The sequence below is a fragment of the Diabrotica undecimpunctata genome, chromosome 3 (assembly GCF_040954645.1).
Source record: "Diabrotica undecimpunctata isolate CICGRU chromosome 3, icDiaUnde3, whole genome shotgun sequence".
Classification (NCBI taxonomy): Eukaryota; Metazoa; Arthropoda; class Insecta; order Coleoptera; family Chrysomelidae; genus Diabrotica; species Diabrotica undecimpunctata.
This window is the reverse complement of record NC_092805.1, coordinates 32,429,456-32,442,272: the sequence shown is the minus strand read 5'-3', so window position 1 is coordinate 32,442,272 and position 12,817 is coordinate 32,429,456. Positions and strand designations below refer to the sequence as shown.

The 12,817-nt window shown below is 31.7% G+C and overlaps 1 protein-coding gene across 1 annotated transcript in view; it reads right to left on the bottom strand.

The window, feature by feature from the left end:
- The window catches only part of pigs (GAS2-like protein pickled eggs), a 316,569-nt gene extending 304,944 nt beyond the window's left edge, over window positions 1-11,625 (bottom strand). Inside the window, exon 1 of the mRNA XM_072525649.1 lies at window positions 11,230-11,625. The gene's annotated coding sequence lies outside the window, so the exon portion shown is untranslated. The remainder of the gene's footprint in view (window positions 1-11,229) is intronic.
- Between the last annotated feature and the right edge of the window lie 1,192 nt (window positions 11,626-12,817).

Genomic DNA, 12,817 nt, shown 5'->3' with positions numbered 1-12,817 from the left:
TGGCTCATGTTGCTTGGTCAATCCTAGAATGTATTTCTTCGTTACTCCCTGCTTTTGATGTTATTTGGACTCACAAGTATTTGAAGGTTTCAGTTGATTTGATAGTTCCCATTTCAATTTGTAGGCTTTCTGGTTTTTCTTCTGTAACTAAATACTCGGCTTTTTGTATATTTATTGTAAGGCCTCACTTGGTGTAGTCCTCTTTCAGTTTTCTAAGCATATAGTCTATATCTCTCTCGTATTCGGCTAGAATGGCTTGGTCGTCAACGAAGTGTATCATGTACAATCTCTTGTCTTCGATTGGTATGCCTGTATTGCAGCATTTTCTTCTTCACACTGAGAGTGCCTTACAAAAGTTGTAAACGTTAAAGTTAAATATTTCATCAGTAAAAAATAGTAATTGACGATCATCCACGAGAGCAAGTGAATCATTTCAATTAGTGTAAAAGAAGTGTAAAACAAATTTCTAAAAAGATAGATACATTGATCACAAAATTCCCAGTATTTAGTATATATGCGCAAAAATTCACAGAACATTAAAAAAACAAAACCAGAAACAATGAAACAAATGATAAAACTATATAAGACCACATCCACTCTGTTATTTTGATGTGAAAGATAGGTAAGGACGTAAGAAGATGACTCAAGAATATTTGAGTAAATCCCTCAATATAATTTCACTGGACTCTTCTCTATTGGGTATTTGAAATATAAAATGTACGAGACACACTCCTGTAAATAGTCTGGGCAAAAATTATCAGCTGTTATAGGGAAATAACCCATGATATTGTTAAGAATGTAGGGGCTGACACAAAACTTCTGTATACCATAATAATAACTTAAATATTTAGCAAAGTAGGAATCACGCAGCTATTAATCTGCAATTGTTCACATGAGGGTTGGTGTGAGGTGGTAAGGTTGACATCATAGCATTGAATTTTTTATAGAAATTTGCTTGAAAGACGAAGTTGATGTGTATCACGATTTTTTTCAGTCACAATATGAACGCAGCTATACTGGTGAGTTAAATAATAATAATAATAAGTTAGTTATTTGGTATGATTAAGTGGACTTAAACGGATATACAAACTCTTCAGCGAAAGGTACTAACACACCTCAAAAAGGGACAAAAACACCATCCTCGAAGTGCAAAGACCCGTAAGCTGTAGAGAAGTCAATAATACAGGGGTAAATGCGACCGTTAGAAGCAGTAACGGCGGTGGATACGCGGAGCGATACAGAAACAGGAACGAGGAACAAGGAAACGAGTGCGAGTTGGAAACGGATGATTTAAGTGCAGACGGACGACCAAGAATATATAAAAATTAATGAGAAAAAGAATGGGAAGCGGAAGGTGAAGCATGGGTGGGCAAAGGTAGATGTGGTGGTCGACTGAGTGTGAGATACGGATGCTGACGAGTGTCTGAGAATCGGGCGTAAAGTTATGTCCCAACTCAGGTCCCAGCCAGTCGACCTTGGGTCTGATGTGGTTCTTTTAAGAATTTTATTCATTTTGTTCATTATTGAAATAAAAACTAAAAAAACTAAAAATTAATAGCATAAAAGGTAGTATACAGACGTGGTCATTCGCTTCTTGTCTAGGGATTCATTATATTTAGATAAACTAGGTAGATTAGGTCACGATTACAGGGTAAAAACAATTGGGTTAAAAGGGAGGAGATAATTTCAATAAGAATTCACATTTATAGGGTAATTTTACTTTCACAGATACATTTCATTAAGTAATCATATACATTTCGTGTTCAGAGACAGTACTTAGGTAACTTACAGAGAGAGGGAACAGTGAATCGGCATAATCTTTATTACTATGCATCAAGCAATCCCTAATAATTTTCAAATTTTATTATGACTATGTTCAAAATATAATAATTTCTTTTTGTGCTTTGATAATCGCAATTAAGCTTAAGATACACCACGTTCTTCAGGAAAGCTTCTAACATATTCCGAGGATCTCAAGTTATCACTATTATCTTTCAGTATTGCTAGTACTCCTGGGCTAAAACAACCTCAAAAATTGATTCTTTTTTGTTTTATTTTGGAAAATATTGGATCAGCACATTTATTTTATGAAGAATATGTCTTACTTTACAAAATGTACATATCCAAAGGTAGAAGACAGCAGACTGAAGACGATTCACTTTACTTCGATAGAATCTTTGTCTTTGCATGGCAAATTTCGTCAAATCCAAGTGAGTTCAATGACTTTTTTCTTGAAAATTTCTGAAATTTCGTTAGCCTCAGCAATTGCTATTGTTACGATAAATATCATGGCCTAAAATAAGCGTAAATATATTATGACTAATTCTGTTTTGTTGTAGAAATCTCGGCGAAGGATCTAGAACCAAATTATGATGAATCATATCCGATTCGAGGTGTCAGGTAGGCCGAAATAAGACCGGTCTGAGCTTCTGGGGAGATCGCCGCCGTTCTCGAATAACAGGAATTCATATATAATAACGGAACTTTAATTGAAGGGGATCAGTTGATTTTGAGGCCGCGCTCGCGATTTTAATTGTTACGTTCGGATATATATAAATTATTGTCAGATAAGTTAATATAAATAAAAAAATAAATTAAATTCGTAAGTGTTATAATTATTGAACCTTTTAATAAATTCACAACACTATCTAAAGGTTGGTTTTTTCCTAGCACAAGCATGGTCCTATAGGATTAGCCAAAATCCTAGAGGCTATGAAGATTTTGGGGAAGGCTAAACCCGCAGGACCTCCCAGGTACGTTTATGTGCTAATGGATCGCACTATACTTATTATTATCAATATGACAATGACTTCTCAATTTTTATAGCACAGTAACAACGATTTTACATCAAATATTTTAATTCAAACACTACAAGTAGAATCATTTTATAGTTTTTTGTTGATTTCTTTATCTATGAAGATAAAAAAATAGATGCGACAGTAAAGTACACCATTTATCTACTTAAGATATATTAATTACAGCGTTATATAAATATAAGGGAGACTTATGGAAATAGACTAATATAATAAAATGGAAAATATACCACCACATTTCATAGAGATAAGATTCTTTTTATTTTCTATTTAATTAATCAATGAAGCTATACAATCTAGTAATAGAAACAAACTGTTATACAATTATAAAGAATAATAATTATTACAGTGAAAAAAGAGGATCCCAGGAAATATAAATCCAAGGGAATTCTTGAACATATTAGAAGCCTTTACCAATTTGAAATTCTGTATAATTCATATCCATTATAGTCCAGGATATGACGGTAAAAATAGCAGAAAACCACTGATTTTTTTTTATATGCATCGATTTGCTTGAAATTTTGATTAGTTAAAAATAGCTCAAAGAGCAAAATCTACCCTATATGGTAATTTGTGATTTTCCTTTGGTGGTTTTTACCACCCCAATTCCAAGTGAAAAAAGTTTATCATAAAAAAATGGTAATCGTTAGCATAGTAACTTTTGAGACAAAAATGTTCTGTAGAGTTTTTTCGAAAAATCAATATTTTTTGAGTTATTCGTGACTGAAAATTCACAAATTACAAAAACTTAACCATTTTCAGGTTACTGGACATCATATGTTTTGATTTTTGTATTCGATGAATAAAAGTCTACTTTTGAACAGCCATAACTTTGTTAATATTAAGTTTACGGTAATACTAAAAAAAAATATATCTTTGTTTAATTTTATACCCAGTTTTCGCAATAAAATCTTAATTTTTGGAGTTATTCGCGGAAAACCATTTAAAAACATCCTTTTTTTGACGAGTAATTTGTGAACTTTTAGTCACGAATAGCTCCTTCCTTATCACGAAATATTCACCTTTCGAAAAAACTCCAACGAACATGTTTGACTTAAAATTCACTATTCTAGCGACTACCATATTTTTTTTTATAAACTTTTTCCACCTCCTAGTTTGGGTGGTAACCACCCTCAGACGAAAAGCACATATTATACGGTAGATTTTGATCTTTGAGCTATTTTCTACCTACTGCCAAAATTTCCAGCAAATCCATGCATATAAAAAGAATTCTGAGCAGAAAACCGTCATATCCGGAACTATTACGGTTTTTTCTTGGAATAAGAGGAACATACGTATCTGCCAAGTTGGAAGATTCTCAAACTTTCGATCAAATATTATCGAGGAGACAGACAGACAAAAAAACCAAGACACGATTTCAAGAACGATCTGTAGGGCTCTTAATAAAATTATTTTAAACATATGGTCCACATTGACCACAATGTTAAAATTTACTATTTTTGGGAATAAGCCACAATCTTACTTTAACCCCCTGACTGCCAGATTTTTTTCATTTTTTTCATTTTCTGTATATTGTAAGAATATAGAAAAAATAAAAGAAAAAATATTTATTGGAAAATTTGTGTACTGTATATGAGACAATAGCATTCAGTACGAACTTAATACTTGATTTACATGTTCTATATTTATGTAAAGTAAATTAAATTAGACAAAAATATCCCAAAAACAAATTTACTTTGATTACAAAATAAAACAACTACATAAAAACTTAAGAGAATGGCAGAAAGTCCTAATCCGTATCATCATCAGATAAACCAAAGTCAAATTCTTCTAAAAACTGAGCTATAATAGTTGATCTTCACGTAGATCTAGAAAAATCAATTATTTTTGGAGTTTCACTTCAATACTCTGCCAATGTCATGTATAAAAGATGTTACATGTATGTGCATAAACCAACTTGAAAACCATTGTACTATAAAAAGTACATCTAAAAAAGTGTAAAAAATGACGGTTTTTTCACTTTAAATTATAAAATAAAATTCTACACTTATAAAAATACACTCTAACATAAACTATTCGCTACAAAATAAAAATTAAAATTAAACACATTGGTATTATATTATTAGATTACTTACTAAATAGAGAGAGAGAGAAGGAAAAATGCACTTTTAAGAGTACAGCTGCAAGTAGATAACGCTCCAATCGAGCAAGTGAAAACATTTAAATGCTCAAAATGATAGTGAATCAACAATACAGTTACGAATTTAAAAATGATAAGTTAAATAAAAATATAGTCACAGCCAATAGGCACAGGCCCTTCAGGCACAATAAATCGCGAACTCCGAGCATTGAGACCATGTGCGGCAAACATGAGCTTGATGGCCGGACCATCCTATCGAGCGCCCAGCCGACGAGGAGAACAAAATCCGTTTTTGTCAAATCGTCGGCTGAGCGAACGAGCATACACAAAACACTTCTGATCAGAGAGCCGCTAGTCACGACTGGGGACTCTCTGATCAGAACACACGAAATTTTTAGGGACTCCAGTCCCGACGTTAAGACAAATAAAAAGAAACAGTAAAGTAAATAGGGAGAAAAGCCGACATTTAGGCTACCCCTACAGTAATAACCACAACTATTAAAAACGGAAGGTACTTCATTACCCAAAGTACCTTAGTAAATTCTAAGATCATAAGCCTCCTCACGTTATTAACACGCTGAGGAGGGGTGGAGGAAAAGCCTGGGGGTCAGATAGGTACCAACTCGACTAGCGAGGTGTGACCGGTTTGATCTTCGAGCATGTGGATCCCTCTCTTATATTGGTATACACATGCTCCTAGGGGTAGGGTTGATCACCTCGTGTGTTAATGTGTGTGTGTGAATGAACAATGGGATGCTCAACAAGAAATAAAATGCCGTACCTAATAAGCAAGACAGGCTTTTATTAAATAAAAACCGCTACTCTGTAACCGCAATCTTTCCTTCAATCTCCGCTACAGGATGGTAAAATGCTATGTATGGTCCATATTGTTATAAGACATGGAGACATAGACGTTAAAAATATCTTCCATTAACAAGTTGGCGGCCTTCGAAATGTGGACCTTGCGAAGAATGTTCCACGTACCATGGACAGATAGGGTGAGAAACGAGGAAGTCTTAAGAAGGGAAAATACTGAGAGACAGGGAAGATACAACTTAATCAAGGTAAGAAAAATTGGATATCTAGACCATATCCTGAGAGGAAAAAAATACGCAATCCCTCAACTAGTTATCCAAGGAAAGATTAAGGGTAAGAGGTTGCAAATAAATGTCTTGGCTGCGAAGTATAAAGAACTGGATAGGCATAAATACCACTGGCGAGCTTTTGCATGCCGCAAAAGGTAGACGTCTGGCCTTAACATAATTCGGCAACACACTCTAGGTGCACGGCACTGTAAGAAGAAGAAGATTACTTACACAATGTCTCTTCTTGGATCCCAACGACTTGACACTATCTTGTCAAACGATAAATATTACAAAACAGTAAAGTAAACACCACACGCTTTGAGTGTAATGAAAAGTGAGTACAGAGAACTAGGTTTTTACGTCAGTAATTTTTCGATGTACAGTTAGAATGCGCCTCATAATGGATTTGATTTTTCTGTATAATCAGTCAGGAGGTTAAAATAAGTTTATTAGAGTTTCGATTTCCACTTCGGAAATCGTTTTCAAAATACCAAATATTAATAAATTAAACAATTTTTGTTTTTTTTTACTTGGTAAAAAATTCTTCTAATGATTTAATTTTGACTCACTCATATTGAAAATTCAGATATACATTATACATTTTAAAGTAGATGATTTTAAAATGATATTGTCAATATTATTGAGTTGCGTTCCTGGGACGATTTTATTGAAAGATAGTTCATTCAATGACCTGAAATCAACTTAACAATATCAGTCAGAAAATCATAGCTGTAATTTGTCTTTAAAAAGACAACCACATTCATTACAATTACAATTACAACATTAACACCAAACTCTGATTTTATATGTAAGTACGTTATTTTAAAACGTAAATGATGTATCCTCGATATTTTTTCTATTGATTTTCCCTTTTAATATGGATAACTAGGTTTCATTTAACAGAATTGAAGCCGCTTCGTTGATTTTTCTTTTTTAACATCTGTTTCTTTCAGGACTATACTTAAATCTTCCCATTGAACTCTATGTTCAGTTTCCCACGTGTGTTTACATATTTGAGATCTATCAAATTCTCTATTTTTGATATAAAATTGATATTCACTTATTGTAATATTTAATGGTCTTAATCTTATAATATAATAATTAAAAGGTATTTTATAAATACAATTATTTTTTCTTTCTTGTTCATTGTTACGTTTAGTTTTAGATAAAATAGATCTCAATGTGTTTGTTGTTTTGAAAGTTGCTAAAATGTTGAATTCATTTGCTATTGTTTAAGTTTTTCCGATAATTTTTTTATGTATGGTATTATTATTTTCCTCGTATATCTTATAGGCTCCCGTTCTGTTCTATTCGGTCTATTCTTAAAAATGCCTTATTTACAATCGCGAAAGGATAATCATTTGTTAATAAAACAGATGTTAACAAATGTGTCTCCTCTAAGAACAAATTTTCGTTAGAACAAGTAATTTTTGCTGTATTGTATAAGGATTTAATGATTCCCTTTTTAACATTGATGTAATTTTATTTGTAATTTAGATATCTGTTGGTGTGTGTTAGTTTTCTATACATCGAGTATCATATCCAGTACCTTTCTTTGAAATTAAAATATCCAGGAAAGGTAGTGTGTTATTATATTTCTTTTCCATTGTAAATATTATTTTCTCTTCTTTACCGTTTATATTATTCAGGGATGTGTCCAACAACTCTGGTCCGTGAGGCCATATTGAGAACACATTATCTTAACATATCTCCACCATACTGTGGGTTTTAAATTTTGTTTAGAAACAATATTTGTTTCGAAATCTTCCATAAATATATCGGCTAATAACGGAGATAAACTAGAGAACATTGCTAGACCAAAATTGTGTTTATAGAATTCATTATTTAGTTGAAAATAGTTATTATCAGTACATAATGTCAGTAACTCCATTATAGCTAATACATTTAGTCTTATTCTAGGTGTCAATACATCATCATTCTCTAATTTTATTTTGAATATTTCCAAAGTCTTATTTAATGGCACATTTGTAAATAAACTCTTTATGTCAAAACTACTAAGATATTATTTGAACTAAATTCCATATTTGATAATTTATTGAAAAAATGTAGTGTATTATAAATGTGTCATTATTATTTGCAAATGGTTTTACAGTATTACTTAATCAAAAATTTTGACAGTTCATTACAAGATCATGGTACTACAAATAGGTCTAAGTAATGTATACGCTTTATAATCTTCGGTACCCCATAAAAATGAGGTGTTTTGCTGTCTTCTTCTTCTTTCAGTGCCTATTCGTTCCGAATATTAGCAATCATTCTGGCTATAATTATTTTATTGACTGATGCTTTAAATAGATTCGTTGTTGTTGTGGAGAACCATTTCCTCAGGTTCTTCAACCATGATATTCTCCTTCTCCCAATTCCTCGCTTTCCGAATACTTTACCCTGTAGGATTACCTTCAGTAGGTAATCTGTATTTAGTGCTGTTTCTCATTATATGTCCGAGATATCTTTGTCCAACTTTCTCCTTTGAATGGTATACATCACCTCTCTTTCTTTGCCCACTCTTCGTAATACGGTCTCGTTGGTTATCTTGTCTGTCCATGATATCCTTAGAATTCGCCTGTATAGCCACATCTCGAAGGCTTTAAGTTTTTTCTCCATTGCTTCAGTTAGTGTCCAGGATTCAACTCCGTAATACAATATTGAGAAGATATAACATCATAGGAGCCTTACTGTTTTGCTGTAATGAGGTGTAATTAATTTTCTTTGATAATTTGTTAAACAATCTTTTACCTTGAATAAAATAAAATTCTATCTATATATCCCGTTTTCCAAAGGCTTCGTTGGATCCTTTGTTTTTTGGTATAAGGTCTGTTTGTTATTAGGTATTTAATTTTGTCTTAATATTGAATTTTATTCTTTATAAAAATAGTTACATGTGCCTTATCTGCTGGTAGGATAATTATGGAGTCATCAATTTTAAAGTTGTTACAGCTTTTAGTTCCTCTTTGCTTGTGTTCTGTTTAATTTTATCAGACGTTTCCAATTTCATTTTACATAGCACTCTATATTCTTCTTTTTCGTGGTAAATATTGAGATATTTTCTCCACTGAGCTAATTAAATCTCATTTTGGAATATATAGATGAGTAACAGCAAAGGTTAGCAATGAACCCGAGGTCATAACATCCATAAAGATCGGACGTATGCGCTGGATGGGCCATGTTGAACGGATGTTGGAGACTGAAACACCAAAACATATAATGAGGCAAACACCAGTAGGGAGAAGGATAAAGAGAAGACCCAAACTTAGATACATGAAACAAGTGGAACAAGATCTGAAAACACTCAAAATTACCAACTGGAAAAACAAAGCAAGGAACATAACAGAATGGCTGAAAATCCTAGAACAAGCCAGGACTCAGAAAGGGTTGTCGAGCTACTGATGATGATGATGAACAGCAAAGGTTAGACCATTTCACAGTATAAAACTCTCAGTTCCATTTTAATATCTATTTGATCGATTAAAAACTGTTGCTAATATGTAATTATTTCTATTTTCTATTATATGTAATTATTTCGGTTTTCTAAAGTATATAAACTGTTTTGTTCTTCAAGAATATTAAATTTATTTAAATGTATTTCTTTATTTCTCATATCAATTTGCATATACTATATATGTATACTAAAAATACCCAGCTCAACATCAGAATTTGATATCATATCGAAAAGTAAATATTCAATACTTACAATGTTTTGTTCAAGAAAAAATAAATTTGATCTATGAAATTGTAACCTTACTTGGATCATGGATAAAACGGCTATTTGTAGAATTTTTTGTAATATTCTGAACGTAACTTCAAGCCCTTTGATATTAGGTAAGTTATAATCCCTCCATTTTCGTAGATGTAGGGATACCAATTTACTTCTTATTTTTAATAAGTAACAAAAACAAAATTTGTTTATGTTTTGTATTTTGAGAACTATTTCCGAAGTAGAAATCAAAACGCCAAAATAGACTTATTTTAAAGTAAAATTGTGGCTTATTCCCAATATAAATAGTAAATTTCATTAAGATGCCACAAGAAAATAGGTTCAGAAAAATGTTACAGTACTTAATTTTAAGTTCAAACTAAAAAACAGAATAACTAACTACATTTATATATCTTGGATGACTTGAGCATATACTAAGAATAATTCCCATATAAGTTTCTCTAAAACCGAAGAAATGGATAAAGAAAGAGTAGTGCTCAAAATTGATACGATCTAAAAATCGTTAAAAAGAGAAAAATTCAAGTGAAAAATGACATATACTTATAGCGTACAATTATTTTAAAGTTGGTAAATAGAATTGATAAAGGAGAGCATGTAAAGTAAATAAACAATAAAGAAGAAAAGAAAATCAACATAGACATAAAGGAAAGAAAGTATACAAAAAAGTCTGTTATTATTCAATTTGGAAAAGCATAACATAATTTTTATGGTAAAAGAACGTTCTTTATACAGGACTGTTTAAATAGAAGTATTGATATCTTGCCTCAGTTTTGTACAAGAATTTATAAAAATAATAAGTATGACCATTGCGACAAAAATCGAATGAAATATAACATAAAATTAAAATGAATTGTGCCATAACAACTTTACTGTGCTATCAATCATTTTCAAACGAAGTATAACTGAAATGAAAGTATTTTTATATTTTTACATGTTTATGTATATGTTTTTATAAGTAAAAGCATTAAAACTGTCACTTGTTAATTTTTATAAAATTTATAAACTATTTTCGAAATAGAGAGCCCAAAATAGAAACAAAACCAAATTTACAGTTCATTAACTCAATGATATTTTATTTGTATTCAAAAAATTACTGTATCACAAAAATAATTACATAAACATAACCAAGATAACCAAAATTATTCTTCAGGAGAAATCTTCAGAGAAACCCTAAACTACTTATATACATTAAGAACAGATCCAAAGAATAAATCCAAAGTTATATCCAAAAGACACCAATGCAAACTAGTAGATGAAATAAAAACACAAAAATATGTATATTTGTTGTGTCTTTCTAATTTTTGTTATTGTTGTAGTATTTGTGATTCTTTAAATTAAAACAAGACAACATTTGTATAATAGCAAATATATCATTGTCTCATGTTTATAGTAATTATTATTTAATATTTTATTTATAAAATTTTATAAATTTATTTATAAAATGTTCGTTGATTGTTGTTGAAAAACATTAATAAACCAGAAAATACTACTCACCAACTCAATGACACTGTTTTATCGTATTGAAAAAATCACTTTTTCAAAAGAATAACCACATACACAGAACCAAAATAACCAAAAAACCACTTGGCCGCGAATTCGTCAGAGAAAAAACCGTCTCGATACACGCGTGTCGCGCATTTGACAGCAAAACAACCTCGCGTTGCGACAGTCTGTTACTTTATGTTTCCTAATTCATCAAGTAACCTCGCTTAATAACCGTAGTAGGCTACGCTAGCCATTTATTTGCCTATTGTTTTCGTTCGAGAGATAATTCTCCGGCGACTAGATGATCGGTGCTCGATTGAATCACCTTCAGGTTATCTTCATTTTCTTTTCAGTTTCAGAATTGTTGTTTCAGTTTCACTTTCTTTCCAGATCGCTGCAGCATGATCGCCGCGACGTTCTTCTGTCACTGTTCCACGTCGGTCGGAGTTACCCTTTAGGTGTAGCTGAGGGTGGCATCGAAATGGGACACACTTACAGCAACTAGTATTTTGGAACTGCAAAAAATTAATTTGCAATTTTTTATTAAAAGGATAATAAAAATATAAATCGCTTGTCAATTGTTAAGAATGTTGCTGTTACTCACAGTAATTTTTAGTTCAAAAAAATTCAGTAAAAATAATAAAACAGACTCATTACAGACAAAAAATTATCAATACAATTTTTGACTATAATTTGGAAGTCATACATTGTTGACAGTTTTCTTTGTTCTGGCATACCTATATCATAATAGGTTATACAGTTATACAGTAGTTAAAAAGGTCATACACTTGTGGTTGGAACTATACAATTCATAGGGTGTTTCAAAAAGGTCTGTCATAGATTAAATCACGCATTCCGGGGACAAAAATAAATTGATTGAATCTAACTTACCTTAGTACAAAAGTGTACCCAAAAAAAGTTACAGCCCTTTGAAGTTACAAAATAAAAATTGTTTTTTTTGCATTATCTCCTAAACTACTTGACATTTTGTAATAAAAATGGACACGTTACTTTCTTATTCTGAAAGCATTTTTCATACAAAAGAAACAACAAAATCTACAGTGCACAAAAAAATTTTAAGGGGGGTGTGCAGCCCTAAATCCCCCCAAACTTTTGAGTACGTTCAAATCAAATGAATTTTGTGGCATCATTAGTTTAACACATTATTTTTAAAACTTTTTTGCCTCCTATCACTTTTTCGAAAAACTAGTTTTTTCCTAGTTGGCCATAAAATTACAATTAGTTTCTACGGATACAATAATTACAATAAGTTCCATCAATAATAGTCAATAATTTGAAGCTATCATTTATTTTGTGAATAAGATTAATATTAAAATTTTGATATTACAATGGCCTACACTATCGGGAATATCGTAGGTGAATGTCAAGGAAATAGTGCAGCAGCCGCAAGGCGTTATGCAGTAAAATACCCTAATCGAAATACACCCGATAGACGAATATTTCTGACAATTGATCGTCGTTTACGGGAAACGGGTACATTCCAACCGCAAGTTGCTGGCAATAGTGGTCGTCCAATAATGGATGCAACTGATGAAGACATTTTAGAAATCATTGAAGAAGTCCCTGGAATAAGTAC